General features: G+C 36.1%; 1 long non-coding RNA gene across 1 annotated transcript in view; it reads right to left on the reverse strand.

Moving 5' to 3' along the window:
• Positions 1-3,867: 3,867 nt before the first annotated feature.
• LOC129149449 (uncharacterized) overlaps positions 3,868-23,348 on the reverse strand; it is an 82,124-nt gene continuing 62,643 nt past the window's right edge. The window contains exon 3 of the long non-coding RNA XR_008556342.1: positions 3,868-3,891. This is a non-coding gene — a long non-coding RNA (uncharacterized LOC129149449). The remainder of the gene's footprint in view (positions 3,892-23,348) is intronic.

A 23,348-nucleotide genomic window follows, 5' to 3' on the forward strand; every position in this document is an offset into this window, starting at 1 on the left:
CCTTTCCTTTAAAAAAAAAAAAACAGCTAAAAATTTAAGAATAAGATTAAGGAAAAGAAGGCAGTATGAGTAAGGCAACTGAATAAGCAATGACTTCCTTCAAAGCATTGATCTGTGTAATCTTAACTGCTTTTCTTACCATATATTTTTAAAATCTATGTATTTTTTAATATTTTCATTGATTTCAGAGAGGGAGAGGGAGAGAGAGAGATAGAACAGCAATGATGAGAGAGAATCACTGATCAGCTGCCTTCTGCACACCCCCTATTGGGGATCTAGCCTGCAACCGGAGCATGTGCCCTAGACAGGAATCGAATCCAGGACCCTTCAGTTCACAGGCCAATGCTCTATCCACTGAGCAAAACCAGCTAGGGTTATGTATTTTTATTTTTAAAAATGTGTCTCAACAAATTAAATAGCAATGCTGTGATTACATAGGTTTGAAATATTTATTGCTAGAAACATTATAAAAGTGTATAGAAATAATACAATGATTTAGAAGATATTAACTTAGTTTATTCCTTAAACAGGAGTAAAATAAAATCTGTAATTGCAAAGGTTAGGCATATAGCCATTATATTTATTACTATAATTAAGCAAAATTTACAAAAGAGCCAAGCTGATTTATGTGCCCAAGATTCATAATGTTTATAGTGTAGAATATTTTTTTAGGAAGAGAATTAATTTTTTACATGTTGACTTCACATATATGACTCATTATATGTTTAATTTAAATAAATACATTTACATACTTTAAATGTTTATTTGATATTCTTATTGGTCTATTTTGCCATATATAAATGGCATTTGGCAGTAGCTTTCTTTTGTGGTAAGAGCAGTAACACGAAAACTATTTAAACATTTTTGTGCATAATACAGTATTGTCAACTGTTGGCACAATGTTATACAGCAGGTCTCTAGAAATTATTCATCAATATAATGGAAATTTACATTTATTGTGCAGCAAATTCTCATTTTGCCCTCCCTCAAGCTCATGGCAACGACCATTCAACTCTTTATATGTATGACTAATGTATATACCTCATGTAAGTGGAATAATGCATTCATTGTTTTTTGTAAATCATTATATGTGCATTTCAAGTACACCTGAAATCATGTTCATACACAAGTGGTCTCAGCAATCAAAAAGCCTACACCATTCAGTTTATTCCTCCTACATCATCTCTCATAACGTTCATGTGCATGTTCTTGTTCAACACATTCTGTCACTGTATTCCATCCTCCCCTCACCACTTACCCCCATTTGAATGATCTATCCCTGGAGTTCTGAATGATTCATCTCTGAGTTCTAAATGTTATGGCCAATTCTTTATGAAATAAATCAGTATTTCCCAAATGCAGATATGTGAATTGTCTATAACAGAAATAATTTAAAGAAATCTAAAGTATATTGAGTTCTAGCTACTAAATAAGCCCAGATGGTCTGACTTAGTTGGTCTAGAATAGGTTTGGCCAGTTTGTATTTTTAAGAACCTTTCCAAGTGATTATGGTGACATTGAATTTTATAAATTATTGGAATATAATATCTTGAAATGGAGGCTGTAATGAAGGAGGGGATTTTGTTTCATTCTTATAATAAATAAAGCATACAGTAGTGCTCCCTTATCCACATATCCACAGGTATACATTCCAAGACCTCCAGTGGATGCCTGAACATTGGATCATACCAAACCTTATATATACCTATGATAAAGCTTAATGTATACATACATTAGGCACAATAAGAGACTGACAACAATAACTAATAATAATAAATTAGAACAATTTTAACAATATGTTGTAATAAAAGTGATCTAGTATGATCTCTTTCTCTCTCATAACCAATACTGCTACTAAGTGACCAATGGGCAGGTAGCATACACAACATGGATAAGCTAGACTGAGGATGATTCACATCCTGAGCAGAATGAATTGGGACTATGTAAGATTTCATTGCAATACTCAGAATAGCACACAATTTAAAGCTTATGAATTTTTCTATTTCCAGAATTTTTTATTTAATATTTTTGGACTGTGATTGACCATAGATAAACTGAAACCTCAGGAAATGAAACACAGATAAGGGGGACTACTGTATATTTCTGCCTGAAGAGTTGTTTGCATTTTTATAGTAGACTAGAGGCCCGGTGCACAAAATCTGTGCATGTAGGGGGTGTGTCCTTCAGCCCAGCCTGCACCCTCTCCAATCTGGGACTCCTTGAGGGATGTCTGACTGCCCGTTGGGATCAGGCCTAAATGGGCAGTTGGACATCCCTCTCACAATCCAGGACTGCTGGCTCCAAACTGCTCGCCTGCCTTCCTGCCTGATTGCCCCTAACCACTTCTGCCTGCCAGCCTGATCACCCCCTAACCACTCCCCTGCCAGCCTGATCACCCCCTAACCACTCCCCTGCCAGGCTGATCAACACCTAACTGCTACCCTGCCATCCCAATTGCCCCTAACTGCCCTACCCTGCAGGCCTTGTCCCTCCCCTGCAGGCCTAGTCCCCCAACTGCCCTACCCTGCCAGCCTGGTCACTCCAAACTGCTCTTCCCTGCCTGCCTGGTCACCCCAAATGCCCTCCCCTGCTGGCCTGGTCACCCTTAACTGCCCTCCCTTGCCAGCCTGGTCACACCCAACTGCCCTCCCCTGCTGGCACAATTTCCCCTAACTGCCCTCCCCAGTAGGCCTGGTCGCTCTCAACTGCCCTCCCCTACAGGCCCGGTCACCCTTAACTGCCCTCCCCTGCAGGCCCAATTGCCCAACTGCCTTCCCCTGCCCAAATCAATGAGCCTGAATAAGACTCTTTAGGATTCCCATGACATCAGATAGTTATGGTTAGGGTCTTGAAATGTATTGTCATATAAAGCAAAGGAATAAAATTGCATTGCTAGAAATAACTCACAAAGAGAATAAATCAAATGTAGAGCACTGATATTTGGCCCTAATTAATCAGCCTCCTTGATAAGAAGCAATTGAGAGTTGTATCAGTTCTATGGTTAAGGCTACATATTGTGTTATGATTTAATTTAAGTAAAATAGAGATGAAAATGATTGGAAAATTGTGTTTATTGAGAAACAATTTTATAGTAAAAATTTTAAGGGTCAGTAGGCATATATAGCATGTGCAGAATGTGGCATTCGTAATCTTAGGCAACAAAGAAAAAATTAAGATATGGTTCATGTCTTTACTGACATACTGATAGTCTCATCAGGATCAACTAGAAAACATGATTTGAGCAATTATTACTTAATAAAACAGAGAACAGAAAAAGGTCTTAATTACTCTCTATCAAAGGAAGCAACAGTGTGGCCTGGAGGTCTGGACTGCCATCCAAGTAACATGTCAGGCAATTCATTTAACCCCTTTCAGCAGAAAGTTTCTGCTTTAAGTAAGAATGATATCATACTTCATATTAGTTATTTGAAGATGTAAATAAAAATCTCCTAGCCAGAGCATAACCCTTAGTAGACATACATACACAAGTGCCATTTCTCTTCTTTCTTTTACTGCCTATGAGAGGCATTGTTTGAAGGGGGTAAAAGACAATAAATTTGAAATCAGAATGTCTGCCCTGGAGTCTCTGTTTGGCTATATTTGCTGTCTATGTTCTTGGGCAATCAATAGACACTCTTTATTCTTCAGTTTCTGTTGAATAGGCTTCATGACAATTGCTCTAACCACCACTTATGTTTGATCTTAAAAAGCCTAAAATACCATCCAGAAATGCTATTATCACTAAATGGAAAGTTGAAGAGGGAAAACAAGGTATTTCAATGCCAAAAGAAACAAAAGCAACCTGTATTTTAGTCTAAATGATCCAGACTCACTGCCCATGTTGATTGCACTTACCAGGAATGAAATGTTCTGTACTTCCACTTCACATTGCTGGCGTGAGTGCAGCCATCCAGGTTGAATGTGAAGAAAGAGCACAAGGCATGAGAATACAGCAGAATCTTTTGGAGTATACAAATATATGTGTTTGCATATACAAGCTCTGAATGGGGTTCTTATGTGAAGTTTTTAGATTTAATTAATAGGGATCATAACAGTGAGCATTTGCCATGCATTAGAGTTATAATGTAAATGCCTTTGTTTTTACTCACATTGAAGATCTCTGGATTATGAATTTCATTATTTCAGATCCTAGCAATTTAGAATACCTAAGAAGAGTTTTGTTTTTAATGTTATTGAATAGGAAATGTCTACTGTTTATTCTACCCCCCAGACATGTGCTACACAAAAGATGCAGGGGATTTAGATACTTTCAATAATGTAAGCTATAGGTAGGGAATATGATGATATATAAAACATGAAATTACTTCCAATCTGAAAGCATGTTGAATGACATAATGCATCATCAGTTTTGATTGATTACCATTCCTTGTCTCTGACTCTTCCCTCTCATTGATTCCTTTATTTAATTAAAAACTCTGTTGTGGAAGCTTTAGGAAACACAAGGATGAATGATGAAATGTGATCTCTGCTATTAAGAACTTAAGAGTGGAATCAGGGAAACAAATATGTACCCACCAAAAAAGCAATCTGAATAAAGAAGTAGTGTGCACTCTCAAAGGTACACAGATATCATAGATTTTCAGAAAAGGGATAGAGATAGCAGGTTTTTGAGTACAGAAGAAAAACTTTCAGAGGAAGGAGATATTTAAGCTCTCCCTTGAAGGATGGCTGACTATTGACAGGAGAGAAATACCTTTAATGTATGGATCATCAGATAAAAGCGATTCTGATGCATAGAACTCAAGAAGAGGAGTAAACCATGTTAAAGAAATGTTATCCTGATTTCTTCCCATGGAGAGGCATGTAATACAAGGTGAAGCATAATTTATGGTACCTATTCCATTATAAACTGGAGATTGAAAACATCAATAAAAAAATTGTAAGGCTATGTTTTAACAGTTCTGATATGGGGGTGGATGTTGAGTTACTTCAGTCTTGAACAGCAAATGCACTTAGGACCAGGAGCCCTGTCTCTTTTCATGGCACTTCCATATGACTAGGAATTGTGACCCTGTCTATGAGGTTTTCAAGTATCCTGAGATGTTTAAAACCAAAATACTTATACAGTACAAGATACTTTGAAAGCAAGCAAATTTTTGGAACTTAAATGAGTGCGGTTCCTGTTGGATGATTAAAAATAATATGTGGTGAAGGCCTAGAAATGGGTTGGGGATGGGGTGGAGGGGGTCAATGAGGGGAGGGAAAGGGTACATCTGTAATACTTTCAACAATAAAGATAAATTAAAAACAAACAAACAGGTCACAACAGAAATATTTGCTACTCAGCCCATTTATCCTAGGAATTATACAACATGGACCACTTTTAATAACTCTTCTCATTGTGATGATTTCCTCCTGGTTTGCAGAGATGTACAAACCATTTGGTCTAGAAATATAATATGTCAAGATGGGAGGGGTGGGGGATGGGAATGGGGGGATGAGGACAAATTTGTGACACCTTAATCAATAAAGAAATTAAAAAATTAAAAAAAAACACATGAAATAAAAATTAAAATACAATAATTTAAAAAATAAATAAAAATAATATGCTGACTACTCTTAAATGGAGGATATCACTGGATTATATCCAGGACAGCCAACATGGCTCCTAAACTCCTAAACTTGTTCATGCTGCTCTCCACTGCACAGTGGAGAGCAGCATGAACAAGCTGGCCTCTGACATGGCTCTGGAACAGGTCCCAGGAGTGAGTGCTCCGCTGAGTGGGGAGTAGATGGTTGCTACCCTATTTTGCCTCATCCCAGTATATTCAGCCATCTGATGCAGACCTTTAGGATGTCTCCCCTGTCATGCCTGCATTCATGTCAGGCTAGTCATGGCTGGGAAGAACTTGACGCTGGTACCTCAAGCCTTTCCATGCATTCAAGTTGACTGAGGATTATGCCTTCAAATCTCAAAAGCTTTTGTGTGTTTTACAGAAGTAAGGGCATAATCTGCTACCTACACAAAGACCCCAGATAGCAGGGGAAGGCAGGAAAAGGAGAGTTAGAAATTATACAACAAACCAATAAAAAACTGAGAGGGGATGGAGACCAAGATGGCTCCTGATTTGCCTCCTCCCATGACCCACTGAAAATATAACTATACCCAGAGCAAGTATCTCTGAGAAAAATCCAAGTATCTCTGAGAAAAAAAAAACTCATTGAGTGACTCCTACAAATTGGACAACTGAGAAAACTCCCACCAAACTCCCATCAAAATGAGTGTTCTCACCATCAACCTCACTCTAAGTGTATAGTGCCATACAGTCTGGAGGGAGCCCTCCACTCCCAGCCTATGCCTGAGAGGCAGAGTTCAGACCACACCTCTAATGCCCTGACTTTCAGCAAAGGAGAGGCAAATAGCAGGCCCTCTGGAGTTGTGACTGAGGCGCCAAATGTACTGATATTTCAATGACAGACTTGGCCAATATTAAAATGGTGGGAGATTTATTTTTTAATTCCAATATACTAACTTCAATGTACTTTAATTAAATCGGCATAAACTGAAGTTATATGAAAGTACATTCAACTTTAGCCTGGCCACAGTGGCTCAGTGGTTGAGCATTGACCTATGAACCAGGAGGTCATGGTTCGACTCCAGGTCAGGGCACATGCCCGGGTTGTGGGCTTGATCCCCAGTAGGGGACCTACAGGAGGCAGCCAACCCATGATTCCCTCTCATCATTGATATTTCTCTCTCTCCCTCTTCCTTCCTCTCTGAAATCAATAAAAATATATTAAAAACAAAAATAAAACTTTAGGGGTCAGAAGGATTTAGCCACTGGAAATGATGAGTGACTATATTGTATCTAACGAAGTAGAAGGATGGATAAATTGTGAAGCATTGATATTATTTCTTGCTTGCATCTTCTGATAAGCATCAGACCTCAAAGGGAACAGTTTTTTCTTAGGAGTTCAGCTTTTGCCACTTTAAATAAGAACATGTTAATATGGATGTGATCTACATTTATACTTATAAAGTTAGTAAAATTTTATACAATTTTAGAATTTTGATAATATTAAATGGTATAAGATTTAAATCGTTAGTTTTGTATCTGCAAATTCGCTTTGATTCTAATATATATCTCACTCATTATATGTAGAATCTTTATTTTCTGACTTAATACTTTAAGAAGCTTCTTTAAATATCCTAGAATTTAGGTCCCACATAAATCAAAGGAAGCAAATGTTAGTACATAAAAGGTCTATAAAAACTACTTAGACTATGCACTAAGAATTTTTATGTTGACTATGGTTTCACACTTTCAAAACATTGAAAGTCTGGTTATTGTTACATATCAGATATCTTTTTCTACATATCTTTTATGATAGTCATTTACCCAAAACTACAGATTTGATGACTCACTTTTCTTTTTCTATATCTGAAGGTTACTAAGAGAGCAAATTATTTGACTTAATGCAGTTGCATTTGTGAGAGAAATAAATCCGAAAGCATGGCAGTAATAACCACTGTGACCTTGAACAGGAGGTCAATTTTCACAGGTCAGGTTATTTATTATTAGAAAACTCACCATTATATAATCTAATTTTTCTACAGTTTTGATGTATATAAAGCAATGCCCCTAAATGCACTTTCTTTCCTTAGTACAGCAGGGGAATTGGGTGCTGAAATGATTGTCTGCTATGTTTTATTTAAGCAAGCGACAAAATCAATCAAGGAGGGTCAATACAAACCACAAAGAGGAGAGAATTAATGCATTATTTAGAAAAAAGCAATATACAGAGCATGTGTCATAGAAATGTACATTTGAAACAAACGATCTTACTAAACAGTGTAACTGCAGTGAGTTTAATAAAATTTGAAAAAAATAAAAATCAGTTTAAAAAATGGGGGGAAAAAAGGAAAAAGGAAAAAGAAGTTGCCCTACTTCAAGTCCGTGCCACAAGTGTGAATATCATGAGTGGTAGCTTGAATCCTTCTTGTTTGCCCTCTTCCTTTCACTTAGGTTATTTTTCATTACAGAGATTCCCAGAGGGTTTATTTTTCTCTCTACCGATTTTTTTAAAGCACCACAAAGGCAGCTTGTAATTCACATTGATTTTAGGACAAGGGTGTCGCGGTTCATTCACAGAATAAAAATCAAGTCTATGTGTATTAGCTGTACGTGGTCTGAACAAAAGGTTTTTATGAGGTTTCCTCTTACTATTTTAGCTTTTTAGAAAGTTTATTCCATCATATAGTAACATTTAGGACAATCTGGAGATTATTTTATTTTCAAATTATTTTAATTAAAAAATTCTTACTATGTGGTGCATTGCTGTATCCATAAAGCTTTATAATGAAAGTTTCCCTGTAACATATTACAGTATCCCAAACTGCACCTGTTTTGTTTTCCTAACAACTCAGTCCATAGTTTGTATTAGACACATATGCTAAAAAACTACTTTTGTACATCATCTGATTTTGTATACACATTAATACTTTCTTGACACTGTATTGGAAACCTATATCTTGTTTTGCTAAATTAATTTGATGAAGACCCACTATATTACCCATTTGAATAACTTTTCCTTGTGGCCTATTAAAGGAATATGCATTAATTGAATCCATTCTATATTAGTAGTTAATTACTTAGCTACATTGGCTTTCTGCTATCATTTTATTCATTTATCATATTTCCATTGGTTACCAGCCCCAGTACTAGGCACTAATAAACATATGGATCCTGTCCTCAAAGAACTGAGTGTTAGACTCAAGTGTAAAACATTTTCACAGCATGTTTTTAAGGGATTAAAAAATGTAAACCTTATAGTTCTGGAAAAATAATAAAAATTAAAAATTCCACTTGTGAAAAGGGAACATTGAACTAGGGGATATCTTTGATCTGTAAGAGTGAGTAGACCTAATAAGGACAAGTAGCCGTACAAGTGTGTACAGGCACACAGATTGAAATAGTACAGTTCATTTAAGGATTTGCAACAGTTTCTCTGTGTGTATGAATTTGAATAAGGGAATGGAGAATAAGTCAGTATAAGCATGAAAAAAAATATGCAGGAGTGAGATCATAATTGACTATATTTTTGTATCTTATTTGTCCCGAAGTGTTTCTCTCCAAGTGTCTATGTTTCTTAAGATTTTTTAGGTTGATGTTTTGTTGACTGATAACACAAATGCCATACTCAAGTAAGCTTCTTAAGTTATCTTCTCTGATCATTTAACTAGAGGCCTGGTGCACGAAATTTGTGCATGGGGTGGGGGGGTGTCCCTCAGCCCAGCCTGTGCCCTTTCGGAATCCGGGAGCCCGCAGGGGCAGGAGGCAACCCAGTGGTCAGGGGAAGGCGATGCCCCATCACACCTCTGCTGCTGCCACTGCTGGCAGCACAAGCCTCGGCTGGCCCTGGTTACCTGAGCCTCGGGCAGCCCTGGGCAGCTGGGCAGTCGTCATCTGAGGCTTGTCTGTGCCTCAGGCGGCCCTGGGGGACTGGGGGGCTGAGGGGACTGGGTGACTCCAGAGGCAGGTGCCCTGGTGGGGCTAAGGGGACTGGGCATCACCATCTTGTGGCTGTGGGCACTGCCATCTTTGAGGGTGTGGCAGTCAATTAGCATATTCCCTCCTTATTGCCTGTGGGTGCCACCATCTTTGCGATGGCATGAGGGTCAACTAGCATACTCCCTCTTTTATTAGATAGGATGTTCTACCTCTATTCTTTATCTGAGGCAAACTCCATCATTTCTTACAGATCAAACACTGTGTTAGAGCCCATCACTGGTTAAAACACATGCAAATCTCTTAAATGTAAAGTTGACATAGCAGAGAATATTGATAAAATAACATGTTTTATTTTAAAAGTTCTCATTTAGAGCTGCATCAGATTTAAAAGTTTCAAAGGATTGCCCTATATATTTTCAGGTCAGAATAAGTATATAAGTAAAGGTTCTCCTGATGGATGAGCTAATTTTACATTTCACGAAAGCACAGTTATAAGTACATGTTAATCAACTAATCATTCTAGCTCTGCTTTTTCTCCAGAGGAAGTTGCTACAGGAAGTCAAAGAATTTATAACTTGGGCCTGAAGATACATTAAGTAGACACAAAGCATGGGTCATATGAGTCACATGGGTCACATGTGATAGCAAAACTATCAAAATGGTGTGTACCAATTATACTAGCCATACTGCATTAATCCAGTTTCCTTGGAAGTTTATACAAATAACATAGACCATAGAACTGTGTTGCCCTCCCAGAACTATGGAGGGATACTCCTTGGTCTAATTCAGAGATAAATGTGAATGTATTCACCAGAACAAACCAAGTTAAGCTGTAGTAACAACCAATGCCCACATCTCAGTGCTTTCAAATGGCAAATATTCTTTTTCTCTTACATGACTTTCCCAGTGAAAGTTGCTCAAGTATCATTGATATGGTCATTTGAAGGCCTGTGCTAATGTAGTAGCCACTATATTAAATGTTACCAGTTACCCTGTCAGATAGAAGAGACTTCTGAAGAATCTCATGCTGGAAAGTAAATGTTCTGCTCAGATCCACAATAGATATAAATATCTATTTATAACTCAAAAATAAAAATTGTGACTCTACCCACACAAAAGTGGGTCATGAAGTGCAGTTCTTTCGTGATTTGCACTGACTACCTCACAATGCATGGGAATAGGCCATGTTGCCTTTATATTTTCCTCATGAATATACAAGACTAAGTTTTCTGGTAAGTCCAATCGATGTTATGCTCTTTTCTCATAAACATTATGTAGCAGATGACCTAGCAAATCCAATCAAGTTAATCATGACAAGTCCATGGCAAAGACCATGAGGTTTATCTGAGGTAAATAATTTCTATTTGATAATATATGACAAAGATCTTTAGGACTTTAGGAAAACAAAGTTTTTGGTAGAAAATTTAAATATGCTGATTAAAGTATAATTAAATGTAATAAAACAAAAATAAAAATATCCTGCTCTGGCTGGTGTAGCTCGGTTGGGTATCAATCAGTTCCGTGCACAGAAAGGTTACTGGTTTGATTCTTAGTCAGGGCACATGCCCAGGTTGCAGGCTTGATCCCCAGTAGGGGGCATGCAGGAGGCAGCCTACCAGTGTTTTGCTCACACATCGATGTTTCTGTCTCTTTCCTTCTCCTTTCCTCTCTAAAAGTCAATAAAAAAGTTTTAAAAATATAAATAAACATATCCTACATAGTTTATCTCTTTACATGTTAACAAAATACTTAATAGTTTTTAATATTCCATTGAGTATATGCATCATAACTTACCAATTTCTTATTTTGAAGCTTTTATGTTTTATATTTTCAATGTCCTAGAGATCATTAAAATGGACATATAAGTGCAAAGTATTTTTCCTGAATTTTCAGGTTATTGCGTAAGAAAAATACATGTAAATGAGATTAATATTAGCATGTTCAGAGCTCTTTGTCAGATTGGTTAACTGTTGAATTCTTTACTTAATTCAAAAATATTTATGGTAAACATTTTATGTGCCAGTCTCTCACACACACACACACACACACACACACACACACACACACACACACACACACACTCCAATATAATATCTGGTGTTAAGAACTTTAGTGTGACAAAAGTAAATATTAAAAAATAGATTAACAAAATTATTTCAGACTACCAAAAGTGCCATGAACACGGCTCATCAAAAAATATGATAGAGACTGGGGGCTTCTTTAGGAAATGGGGGCAGGAACCTCTCTAAGGAAGGATTATGTTTATTTAAACTGATGCTAACCTGGAGGTGGAGGTAGCCACTAAAGTGAAAGGTTAGTGAAAGATCTTCAGTTTCCTGTGTAGGAGCAACTATACTAGTACTTATTCTTACTTATTTGACATTGTAGATCTTATAGATGAAGATTTGTGCATGATTTTGTTCACACTTGAAATGTAAATAGTCCTGAGGTGAGTATAAATGGAATGTCAGTCATTAACATCTGGTATAAACTGATGTATCAAGTCCTAAAGTAAAGGATGGCCAAACTGGGAATCTGATACAGAATAAATTTGGAATGTGTGATGATGTGCCTCGAAAAAATCAGATGGAGATTCATAGGCTCAAGGAAAAGGATCTGAACCATGAGAAAGCGTGATTATACTAGTAAAGGCAAATGAGTAAACAATGATTATTAATTCTGCTTTACATTTCATCCAACTAGAGCCTTGTCATATAACCTGCTTCTTTTATTTTTTATCAAATTACCTTTCTGCACTTTTCTCATCAACTCTCCCTCTCATTTTATTGGTATTACATTTTCTTTTTTGGTAAAAATGCACTAAAAACTCATTATTACCACTCTGCTTGGTTATTAAATTGTTTTTCCAACAATCCTTAAACATTCACCAAAGCAATTATCCCCAGCTAAATAAGCAGTGATATTCTGAGACAGAGAATTTAATACAGGATTCATTTAAGTGACTTTAATGGTTTCTATATCTCTTATGTACATATTATTTTACATTGTATAGATGCTTGATTTATCTTAAATATGTTTTCTGTCCCCATCTATACAATTTAATGAACTAAAATATCATGATAACATTAAGTCAATATTTATTTTTTTAGAGAAGTCACCCATTATTTTTCCAGAGAGTGCATATTTCTCAGACTTCAAGAACTCATATACAAAAGTATAGCACATGGTAACACTACCCTTGCATTAATATAGTAGGATCTACATTCCTAGAGAAGTGAGTTTAGGGCTCTGAGTGGACTAAGACGATATCCAAATCTCCTGTGTGTATTGCAGAAACAGTGCTTACATTGTCAAAATTGGCATATATCAAATGACTCTTAAAGTGATTAAGCGATGCTCTAAAACTAGAGTAAAATGACTTTTTAGAAATAATTTTTATCTCAAAAGGCAATTAAGTAATTTTATTTCTCTCTATTCACTACCTAAGATATTTAAAAATAAGATGAAAAAATATTTGGTGGAAGTCAATGTATAAATTACAGACTGCTAGCTTAGAGAAGGGCCCTTGTGAATCAGGAATCATCTTCTATACTTTTAAGCTATCATTCCCTCAAAACAGCTCAAACTCAACATCTAAAGTGAATTCAGGTTCCCTACACAAAATAAGCCTATATAAACTTCCATTAATCCTCCAAATGTCTAAAATGTAAGACATTAACATTAGATATTAAACTATTACAATGTATGTGGATTTGTCCCACTTAACAAATCAAATGTTTAGAGCCATAGCTGATATATGTGATTTACTATTTGCAATATATATAAATCAGTTTATGGCTTTTATATCCCAAAGCATCTCCCATGCCCCTATAAAAAATAATTCTGAAAATACAACTTTATTTACAATAGTATTTGCCAATACCATAAAGAGTTGAAGTCAGTTAAAATTAATGCCATAATTCAGAATGAGAAAGATATCTTTAAACAATCATGAAGGACAAAGTATTCTTATTTAAGAGCTTTAAGAGATCAATTCCCCTACTGAGAAAAGTTTCAGAAAAACTCTTTGATGTTTTGATAGTAAACAGGTATATTCACGTTAAACAAAAAATAAAAATAAAAAGTATAATTTAGTGTAAGGAGAATTAAAGTTTTGAGTTTTTAAATTTTAGACAATATATTCTGGAAAGATTTCTTTGAACCAAAGTAAGTATTGATTTCCATGAAGTTATTTGCAATTTATTAACTCCAGAAATTTTTGAACTATCATAGGAACGATTCTTTGCACAGTTATCTGAACAACACCAATTTGTAAGTACCAAAAAATGCCTCAGAGTAAACTGTCAAGAATATATTCTATTGATAACTCTCCCTTAAGGACCCCATTGTATGTAGAGATTTCAATTTTACAAGAGATTATTTTTCTGGATGTGTCCCCTAGGAGTTGAGGATGTAGGTGTTTGAATGGTAAGGATGAAACAATGCTGCTCTTTTATTTTGTTTTTCCTAGAAAATGAAAAGGCACCATTGTAATTATGAGTATGCTCTAATGAGTAAATGAGGTTTTTTTTCACTTGAGCTTATTTTTGCCAAAGCCTAACCACTGTCCAGAGAGGGTTCTTGAGAAGGTTAGTTTTTATTTCTCTTAGAAGGGAATCAAGAAACACTAGGCCTGCAATGACCCAAATAACTCTGAGCCCCTAAGACATCTAATTCAATCTGCTCTCAGCAATACAGCCCTGCATCGTCTCCCAGAGACCTCATTATTTCATATTAGCTCCTTCAGCACATTAGCTCAGACTGAGTTAGGAGCCAGGGAGAATAGACCTACATTTATTCTGATTAAAAAATATATCAGTTCCTTGATTAGGTCATGCTCTTACTCACCATGCCTTCTCCCTGCTCACCTGGACAAACATACTTGTGATTCACATCTCAGCATAGATGTTTCTTTCTTCTCTCACAGCTTTCCTAGATCTTGAAATTGGGTTATTGTGTGCCCAGTTTTTGTTCCTATAGAACCTTATAATTATCATACTGGCTTACACTTTTCTGTTTCTCTTTCTGTAGCTTCCACAAAACCATAAACTCAAATTAGCTGCTGGACAGTCAGCATTAAGCACTCTGCCTGCTATAATAGGAATCAATGTGTGTTGAAGTAATATTAACTTGAAGGATTTATAGTAATTTGTATTTATTTAAGAGATGCAATAAATGAATTATCTGGATTGCTAAAGTACATGTCACTCTCATTATATTGTACCAGCTTATTTGTCTTACCCCACAATATGTTATATTCCCAGAACCTAGCATGTGATTGTCTTCTCTAAGAGCTATTGAATGTATACATCATGGAACAAATTAATAATGTTGCAAATTAAAAAAAAATACTTATATTCTTTTTGTACTCCTTATTGCTTATTTGCATGTAAGCATTGTAGGGTTTTTTTGTTTGTTTTTCCTCAGCTCTTTTTTCCTCTCTCGTTATCTTATAAAGATAACCAAAACATTGATTGAAAATCATTTAACTTTCAATATTAAATGAGTACTCTATAATGACCCTACATTTTCTAAAAAATAATAACCTCGAAATATCTACATAGTGCTGTTATTTCCCAGTTTCTCTTGAGTAATTCCTCTTGGTGAGTTGATTGACACTGTACTTTTAAGAAATTCAATGTTCTTTTGCTTTTTCAGTTTCCGGTTCTGTGTGGTCAGTTTGTGGCTGACCACTTCCTTCTATGAGGTATAAATTAGAACCCTGGGTTTCAGGTGCTGAAGAGGATATGTTTATGCAAAGATTAATCAAGTTGGTACATTCGTATGGAGAATAGAAATCAGGCCCTTGAACAGATGAACAAAGCTGTGAGAATCAAGTTTGAACATGGAAGGTTATCTAAGGCCAGAGAAGCAAGGCCAAGAGAGACATTTAAAACAATAGCTTTGGAAAATTCCTTCAATATGTCCCATTTCTTTCAAAAATATCTCCTGCACTTGGAGCTTTAAACTAAATATCCTGTGTATAGGAATTTATCATACTACTTGAAAATTCCTGAAAGACAAGAATGGCTTATAGAAAGGAAGTGAAGCTTCCACATCTCCCTTCTCTTGTCTTTGGATTCTTTTGAATGACTGATACCACACTGAACAACAAAAAATGACTTGTATTTTTTAATAGTGACCAATGGTCTTTTACCGAATTTGTATTATTTCAATTCTCTAATAGTTTGGCACTAAAGTAAATAGAACTTAAATTCAGCCACTCTGTTTATTCAGAAGAAGGGTCATCATACTAGGAGAGTGGTCCAAATATGAATTGCCACATGTCTTTTTTCCATGCTCATTTTTACCACAGGCACAGTTGAGTAGTAGAAGTAGAGGCCATATGGTAGAAAACACCTAACATATTTACTATTTGCTCATGCTATAGCCTTTACTACATCAAGTTGAAGTCAGATTATAAAAACTCTCTATTGAATGTGACCTTTAAATTTCCTTTTTTCCCTTCCTCTATTAGTATGAAGAAAAGAATAAAATTAGGAGAAGAATTGAGTATGCTCAGTATATACCCATAATTTATAGCAGATTATGGATAATTTTCCATTTATAAATCTTCATTATGAGAGACCAAACTGCATGTTATAAGTAATGTAAATTTGTAGGAAGGATACTGACTGCATCACTAACAGCTTTCAAAAAAGAAATGATTTTCTGCTCCCTTAAGCAATTTATAGCCTGTAATTTTATTTGGTTACGTATGGACCATTAACAGTTGACAACTGTGTGATAAGATCAGGTAAAATGATTCATTAAAGTCATGTTTTTAAAAAGTCAGATAAACTCTCTTGTTTCCTACAGTTGGTTACTGACTAACCATTTTGGCAAAAATTCTTTTAGCTTCATGAGTTCAGAGAGTAGGCAAATACTCATGTGATATGAGTTTAGTCATACTAGAGAAATTTTTAGCATCCAGGGTAAAAATAAGTATAATTTAGTATAATTTAGATTGATTTGGTGGGTGTGTATGTGTGTGTGTGTGTGCGCCCGCTCACGAGCGAGCAGAGGGGAGCTATGCACACGATTTTGTTAACTTTGAACTACAGGATTTTGATTGCAACATTTAGTTTATTACCATCCAGTTCAGTTACTTTTATTTAAGAATGACTTATTGATTCTTCAACACATTAATTAATCTTTAATGGGCTATCTTTAGGTAGGGATGACTATGCTGGCATTTTTATATGAGATCAGCATTCATTACACAGTGTGTTGTGAAACTGGTCTGCAATCCTTCCTTAAGGATTAATGATAATAATTAACTTGTATTATTGAGAAAATTGCCTGTAAACATCTCTATTTTGCAAGCTTTTTGGGGTGTCCCAGCATATTTTTAATCCTATTTATATACCTTTTTTTTAATTACATGCTCTTTTGTATTAGGACCTTACTCTTTCGACTTCATTTAACCTTAATTATTTCCTTAGGGACTAGGAATTCAATGTATGAATTTTTAGAGGCCACAAACATTCAGTCTATAAACAGCTCCATATAAAAGTTTGTTTCGTTCAATTTGTTCTGCAGAATTGGAATTATCTGCTTCACTTGCTAAAAGACTTAGTTTTGTTCTCTTTCTGTAATCTTTATTGAGGGTTTGCTATTTGGCTTCTTTGACAAATGTTCTTACGTCAAGCTTTAAAGTTTTGATGGGTTTATAAAAATAAAAAGAGAATCTGCGATGTTTATACACAAGAATAAGTTTTGTTGGAAGTGTTTAATAAAGCCGTTACCCAACTGCAGAACTCTATGCTACTCCCTTGGTGTACTATTAAATTCCCTCCTGGAAGCGATGTCTTAAAGAATTTATTCCCCGCAACATCTTTTAACCCCAAAATTACACTGGAAAATCTTACTTCATTTCAAGCTCTTATAAGCCAAAGCACAAAGGTTATACTGTACCATATTTCGGGGAAGAAATTTAGGATTGTTTCATTCTTTAGTTCAAGAGTAGTTAAGTCTTTGTAGAACTGGAAATAATTGTGTCATGGAATATGCTCAAAACCAATTGAAATAATTGATCCAAGGAAGTGTTAGATAAGAGTTCTAGATATGTATTTTTATGCAGACAAAATGTTTAGCAGTGAAATAATTTGATAAGACAACAAGTAGCTTTCAAGTGTTCTTAGTCACCAGGAAACACATTTTTATGTAATTGAGATCATAGAAGCAATTTTCTTCACATTTTGAGAGTCGCAATTGTATATGGCTTCCATGGAGGATTTCAAAGGTCTTCAATTGGATAAATGGCACTGTGATTCAAAAACAGTAGTCTATTCCATGAATATGTAACAAATTTTGTACAAATCATTTGACCTAAGTCATATTGTCACCAAAAAAATAAGACAGAAAATACCTACTTTAGGGTGGTATAAATAAATCCAAATAAATAATATCTGAGGACATTGGGAGCTGTAATATGTACATTTATACAAATATTTGGTGTCATTCCTATTTTCTCAATCAGAATAAATAATATTGAAATTCTAATCTGTCTGTCACAATTCACGTTTTAGAGTGCTATTCTTTCCCTTCAACCTATTAAGTTGTTCTGATGTTTCTCTAGATGTTTCTCTTTCTCTCTCTCTTTTCCTACCCCCCCCCCCGCTTCCTCTCTCTCTAAAAATCAATAAAAACATATCCTCAGGCGAGGATTAAAAATCTTCCATGAAAGTTAATGATATGCTTGATATAAAAATATTATACTTTTACTTACTCTCATTTTTCCTTACCATGTTCTGTTTAATAATAGGTAACTCATCAATAGAGGATCTCTCTTGGATACTATTGTCTTACTTTATTTAAGAAAACTAAAAGGAACTAAATTTTTTGTTTGCTTGTTTGTTTATTTTCTTCAAGTTTTTGTTTATTAGTGTGTCTAATTCCCACCCCTCCCCTTCCAGATGTTTTGGGATTATGGAAACCTTGTTTCACTCTCTGGGGAATGGTCTCTTCTTGGAACTATAGATGAAATGCTAGCTCAAGTCAGATTTTACCCACACTGCCTACCCCAGAGCCAAACTCTAGGCTTTTTTTCAGCCCTGAAATTCACTGGCAGTGTTTTTACCTGCTGCTTATCTCCTTTCAGCCTAAGTCAGGACTATATTGATTCTTCACTCACTCAGCAGGTGGATTGTCTCACCTCAGTGGCAAGCATCTGAAAATAGTAATATATACTTCAAACCTTCCTATCACAGAGATGCACTGCATTCCTCTGTGCATGTTTCTTATGCTTTTTTTTTTTTCTTCTCAAGGAAAAATTGTCAAAATTAGAGAATTCTTCATTCTTAATTCTTCATTTTCTCCCAGTTCTTCTTCATTTCCTCTTGATTTTTACACATGTTGTTAAATTTATCTTTCATCCTTTTTAGCGTCCTTATGACCATTGCTCTGAATTCTTTCTCTGACAAATTGCTTGCTTCCATTTCGTTTACTTCCTTTTCTGGTGATTCCTCCTTTTCTTTCGTATTGGGGCTGTTTCTCTGTCTCCCCATTTTTGCTCCTCTCAGGGTGTCTGGTTATTTGGCTCACTCTCTACCATGTTGACCAAAAGGCAGAAAATACAACTCAACAAGACACAACACAGGGGGAACAAAACACGAATATATTCATGACACTGATAACCCCAATAAAAGTGACCACCAGAGAAAAGAGAATTAGGGGAGAGAAAATAGTGCAAAAATGATATTGAGAAAAGAAGAAAAGGTAAGAGAGAAAAGAAAAATAGGGGGAAAATATACATATATGGGAAGAAAACTCCACAAAACAAACAAACAAACCAAAAAATTCAAACAATGAACACCCAGAGAAAAAGGGGGGAACTGAATCTTAAGAGGTAGAGCTTATTTCCAGAAAGTAAGGTAAAGGAATTGAATGAATGGGGAAATGTCCACAGTTCAGTATAGTGGATGTAGAAAGAGAATGAGTGGATAAGAAGAAAAGTAAAAAACAAAATAATCAATTAAAAAATTTTCCCTTTCTTTATATGTTCATCTATTTTTGGAAAAGGAGAATAGAGAGCAAATAGGCTTTAGTTTTGTGAGTGAAACTAATAAAACAATTAGGAGAAGAAGAGAGCACGTGAGGAAAGAAAAAACAAAAGCATAAAAAATTTTGCTAGCAAAAAAAGAGACAAGAGAAGGGTGCATGGACTTGTAGCAGGAGATAGGGAATTAGATATATGAGTAAGCCAACAGAGACTACTCTAATAGTAATGCGTCAATAAAGCAGATAAACCCCTAGCTGGTTTGGCTCAGGAGACAGAGAATCGGCCTGCAGACTCAAGGGTCCCAGGTTCGATTCCAGCCAAGGGCACATGCCTGGGTTGTGGGCTCAATCCCCAGTAGGTGGCGTGCAGGAGGCAGCCAATCAATGATTCCCTCTCATCATTGATGTTTCTATCTCTCCCTCTCCCTTTCTCTCTGAAATCAATAAAAATTTATATTTTTTAAAAAAGCAGATAAGGATGATCAATTTTAAACAAGGAATAAAAAAGAAAGGAGAGAAAAACTAATGTAGGAACAGGAGAAGAGAAACAAGATGAATAAGGGAGAAGTGAGGAAGAAAATGTTGGCAAAAAATGAGATAAAGTGAAATAATGATAAAAAATTAAAAATAAAAATAGAATGAAGAGCACTAATCAAAAAAAAAAATGGTTAAAAAAATAAAGAAAAAAATTTCCCCTTTCTTAAGTAAAAGATAAAAAATAAAAAAGTGAAGTAGTGAAGTGTCGTTCACTTCAGCTGAGTTATAATGTTCCATGGGGGCTGGTTTAAATCCCCTCTCTACTGTTCTGTCTGCCACTTCTCTGTTTCCTGTTAGGTAGTCTGCACCATGTTGAAGTTCCCAGGGACCCACCGCTCCTCTGTGACTATCTCCACAGCCTTGGTTTCAGGCAGGCGGGACTAATTTGCCCGCTTTGTCTGCCTGCTTTCAGTCATATTTACACAAGGGTCTATTTCTGACAAGGGCTCTAGGTGGAGGTGTTGCTGTATTAGTTTCCGCGAGCAAATGGCCCCTCAACCCAGTTCCTGAGTTTCTTTGTTTTCCTGCAGAGCTCAAGGCTAGGTGTGGTTGCACTAGTTGCCCTGTAGATGCTGTTATGAGGGGCTGACTCTTCAGGAGAAAAGTGGCTCTTTAGGGTTGGAGAGATGAGAATGTCCCAGAGCTAGATTCCTGGTCGCCTCTCCCTGTCTTGCTCCCCAGCCTCCACAAAACTGTACCTCCACCTGCATTGCAGCCTCGGTGAGTGTTTGTAGTTGAAAGATCCTATGCACTGGGTTTAGTGAGTAAAAGCAAGGAAAACATAAAGGCAGAGCACCTGCAAGTTTCTCTCCCCCTGGCACTGCACAGCCAGTGCAGAACTTCAGGCTGCCCTTCTGGGTACAGCCTCCCATGGCTGTGAATTTAGATCTAGATTCCCTGCTGCCAGCAGCCCTGTGGATCCCCTTCCACAGTTGAGTGTTACGTGTGTCCCCAAGGGATGTGAACTTGGTACAGCACAGTTTCCTTCTGACCCTCTCATCCCGGTAGTTGGGGGTCTCTCTCTCTCTAGCCCAGATCCCTCATCCTACCATTCTCCAGGAGTACTCTGTCTTTTCAGCCACGTATTGTCTCACCAGCTGTGTTTAATTCGACAATTCCGGGTGGATGTTATTTGATTCAGCTGTTTCTTTTATCTGATCCAGGAGAAGGCGCAGTACAAGTCCACCTATTCGACTGCCATTTTGTCTCCCCCTGGACAAACCTTTTAGGAGCTCACAGCTGGGGAGATTGGAGTCTCAGTATTCATGGTTTTGCAGCTGAGGAGCAGGTCCCTGGCTGATGTGGCTATAGGGTCCCAGGTGGTGTCTGAGGGCACCCTGGGTGGAGGTGAGGCTGGTCTCCTAGTCACAGCAGCTCTCCCCTTCAAGATGGTGTGGCCTCTCTAGGCAATCAGGAACTAAAATTTAAATTCTCAATGGCAATAGAGGAAAAGACTCATTAGACATTTTTCAAGTGTGAGAATTTCTTTAAAACCACAAACTCTTCTATTTAATGTGTTTACTTCTCACTTCTTAAAATGTATATTTTTCCCAGAAATAATATGGAACTAAGAACAACATGCTTTTCCTTCCCTTTATAATATCTTCACTTTGTAAACTAAAGATGTAGATTTGTTAAAACTTAATCCAAAGTATTAGAATTGAAAGCCTGAAATTAACTATACTTGAAGGCAATCCTTTTCAGCAGATGAAATTTTACCGAAGGGATAAATATGTCTGTTAAAAGTTTAGTCTTATATTTGTAAGTAAAAAGAAATCCAAAGTTGTATGGTAATTGCAGAATTGGCTCACTTTGGTACTTTTTAGGAATTAAAAATGGATAAAACTGTGGCCAGGTGGCTCAGTTCATTGGAGTGTACTCTAGTGTACCAAAGGTTGCAAGTTCCATCAATCCCTGGTCAGGAGGGAGCTGATTAATGTTTCTCTGGATTGATCTCTCTCTCTCTCTCTCTCTCTCTCTCTCTCTCTCTCTCTCTCCCCCCTCTCTCTAAAAGTTAATGAAAACATACCCTCGGGTGAGGATTAAAAATGTTCCATGAAAATTAAGGATATGTTTGATATAAAAATATTATACTTTTACATTTTCTCACTTTTCCTCTCCATGTTCTGTTTAGCAATAGGTGACTCTTATCCATGCTAAGATAGCATCTTACTTTTGAACCCATCAGTGAGTCATAGTGAAAATAAGCATTTAAAAAGCACTCTCTTTTGATGGGAAAGAAAATGAAAGGAAACAATTCATGTTTCTTTTGCTTTGTAGTTTGCTGTGTGTTATACTAGTATATGCATGTGAAATGCTCAGGTAAATCTGAAAGTAGAAACAATTTATAACCATTTATATCCAATTGCTAACACTAGGCTATATTATTTCAGGCTGTTATGAATTTGTAGAGGGTCACCATCTGTGTCTCCATATAATATATGACAAGGGAGAAAGGAGAATATATCTCAGGACTTCAACGGTTTACTTCTCTCTGCATAGGTTTAAAACATCCATCTTTTGCCCTTCACTGAGAGACTTTGTATGCTTGTGATCATCCCCACTTGCAGGCATTTACCACTAAAAACCAATCTATGTGTCTTACAGTGCAGAATTCATTTTTACATACAGTCTCTATTTGACATTTAGGAAATAATTTTACCTCCTTGTTATTTTTTTATTCTCTGTAGTGTGAGTATGCTCATATTTCTCTATAAGTCTGTATGATTACAAAAAGTTAATTGCAACTAGTTGGTATGACTAATATATTTTATAGTAATGACTACTTTATAGAACTTGTTTTATCATAAGTAAAAATTTAGGTCACCTAAATTGAAAATGACTGATAACTTTTAAAGACTTGCATTTAATTTTGGCCATACTACTTTAGTACATAAATTGAAAATACAGAGACAGAAAATGAATGATTATTTTTATTTACTTTTAAATTATTTATCACTCTTGATTATTTTTTTAATATTCTTCTGGCTTGTGAAGTACTTCTGAAGTGAAAAATATCCCCTGGGAAATGGGTAAAGTGGTTAGGTACTTATGTCTGTGCTAAAGAAGTGAGCTTTTCAAAGGTCAATAATTTTAGCTTAGCATTTAAGGATTATCTGTATTTTATCCTTTATTTTTGTATTTCTGTATAATTGTATTACTGGAATAGTATAAGGACAATCACATTCTTGCCTATAAATAAGGACGTTTTACTTCCATCTTAGTGATCAGTTGCTTAGCAACTGTATGGATGATGAAGTCTATTAGATCTGATGGCTCTGTCTCTGGCAAATGTCAGGAATTAAATGGAGTAGGTTAGTTTTTTCACAATATTTT

Source organism: Eptesicus fuscus, chromosome 6 (genome assembly GCF_027574615.1).
Source record: "Eptesicus fuscus isolate TK198812 chromosome 6, DD_ASM_mEF_20220401, whole genome shotgun sequence".
NCBI classification, from domain to species: Eukaryota; Metazoa; Chordata; class Mammalia; order Chiroptera; family Vespertilionidae; genus Eptesicus; species Eptesicus fuscus.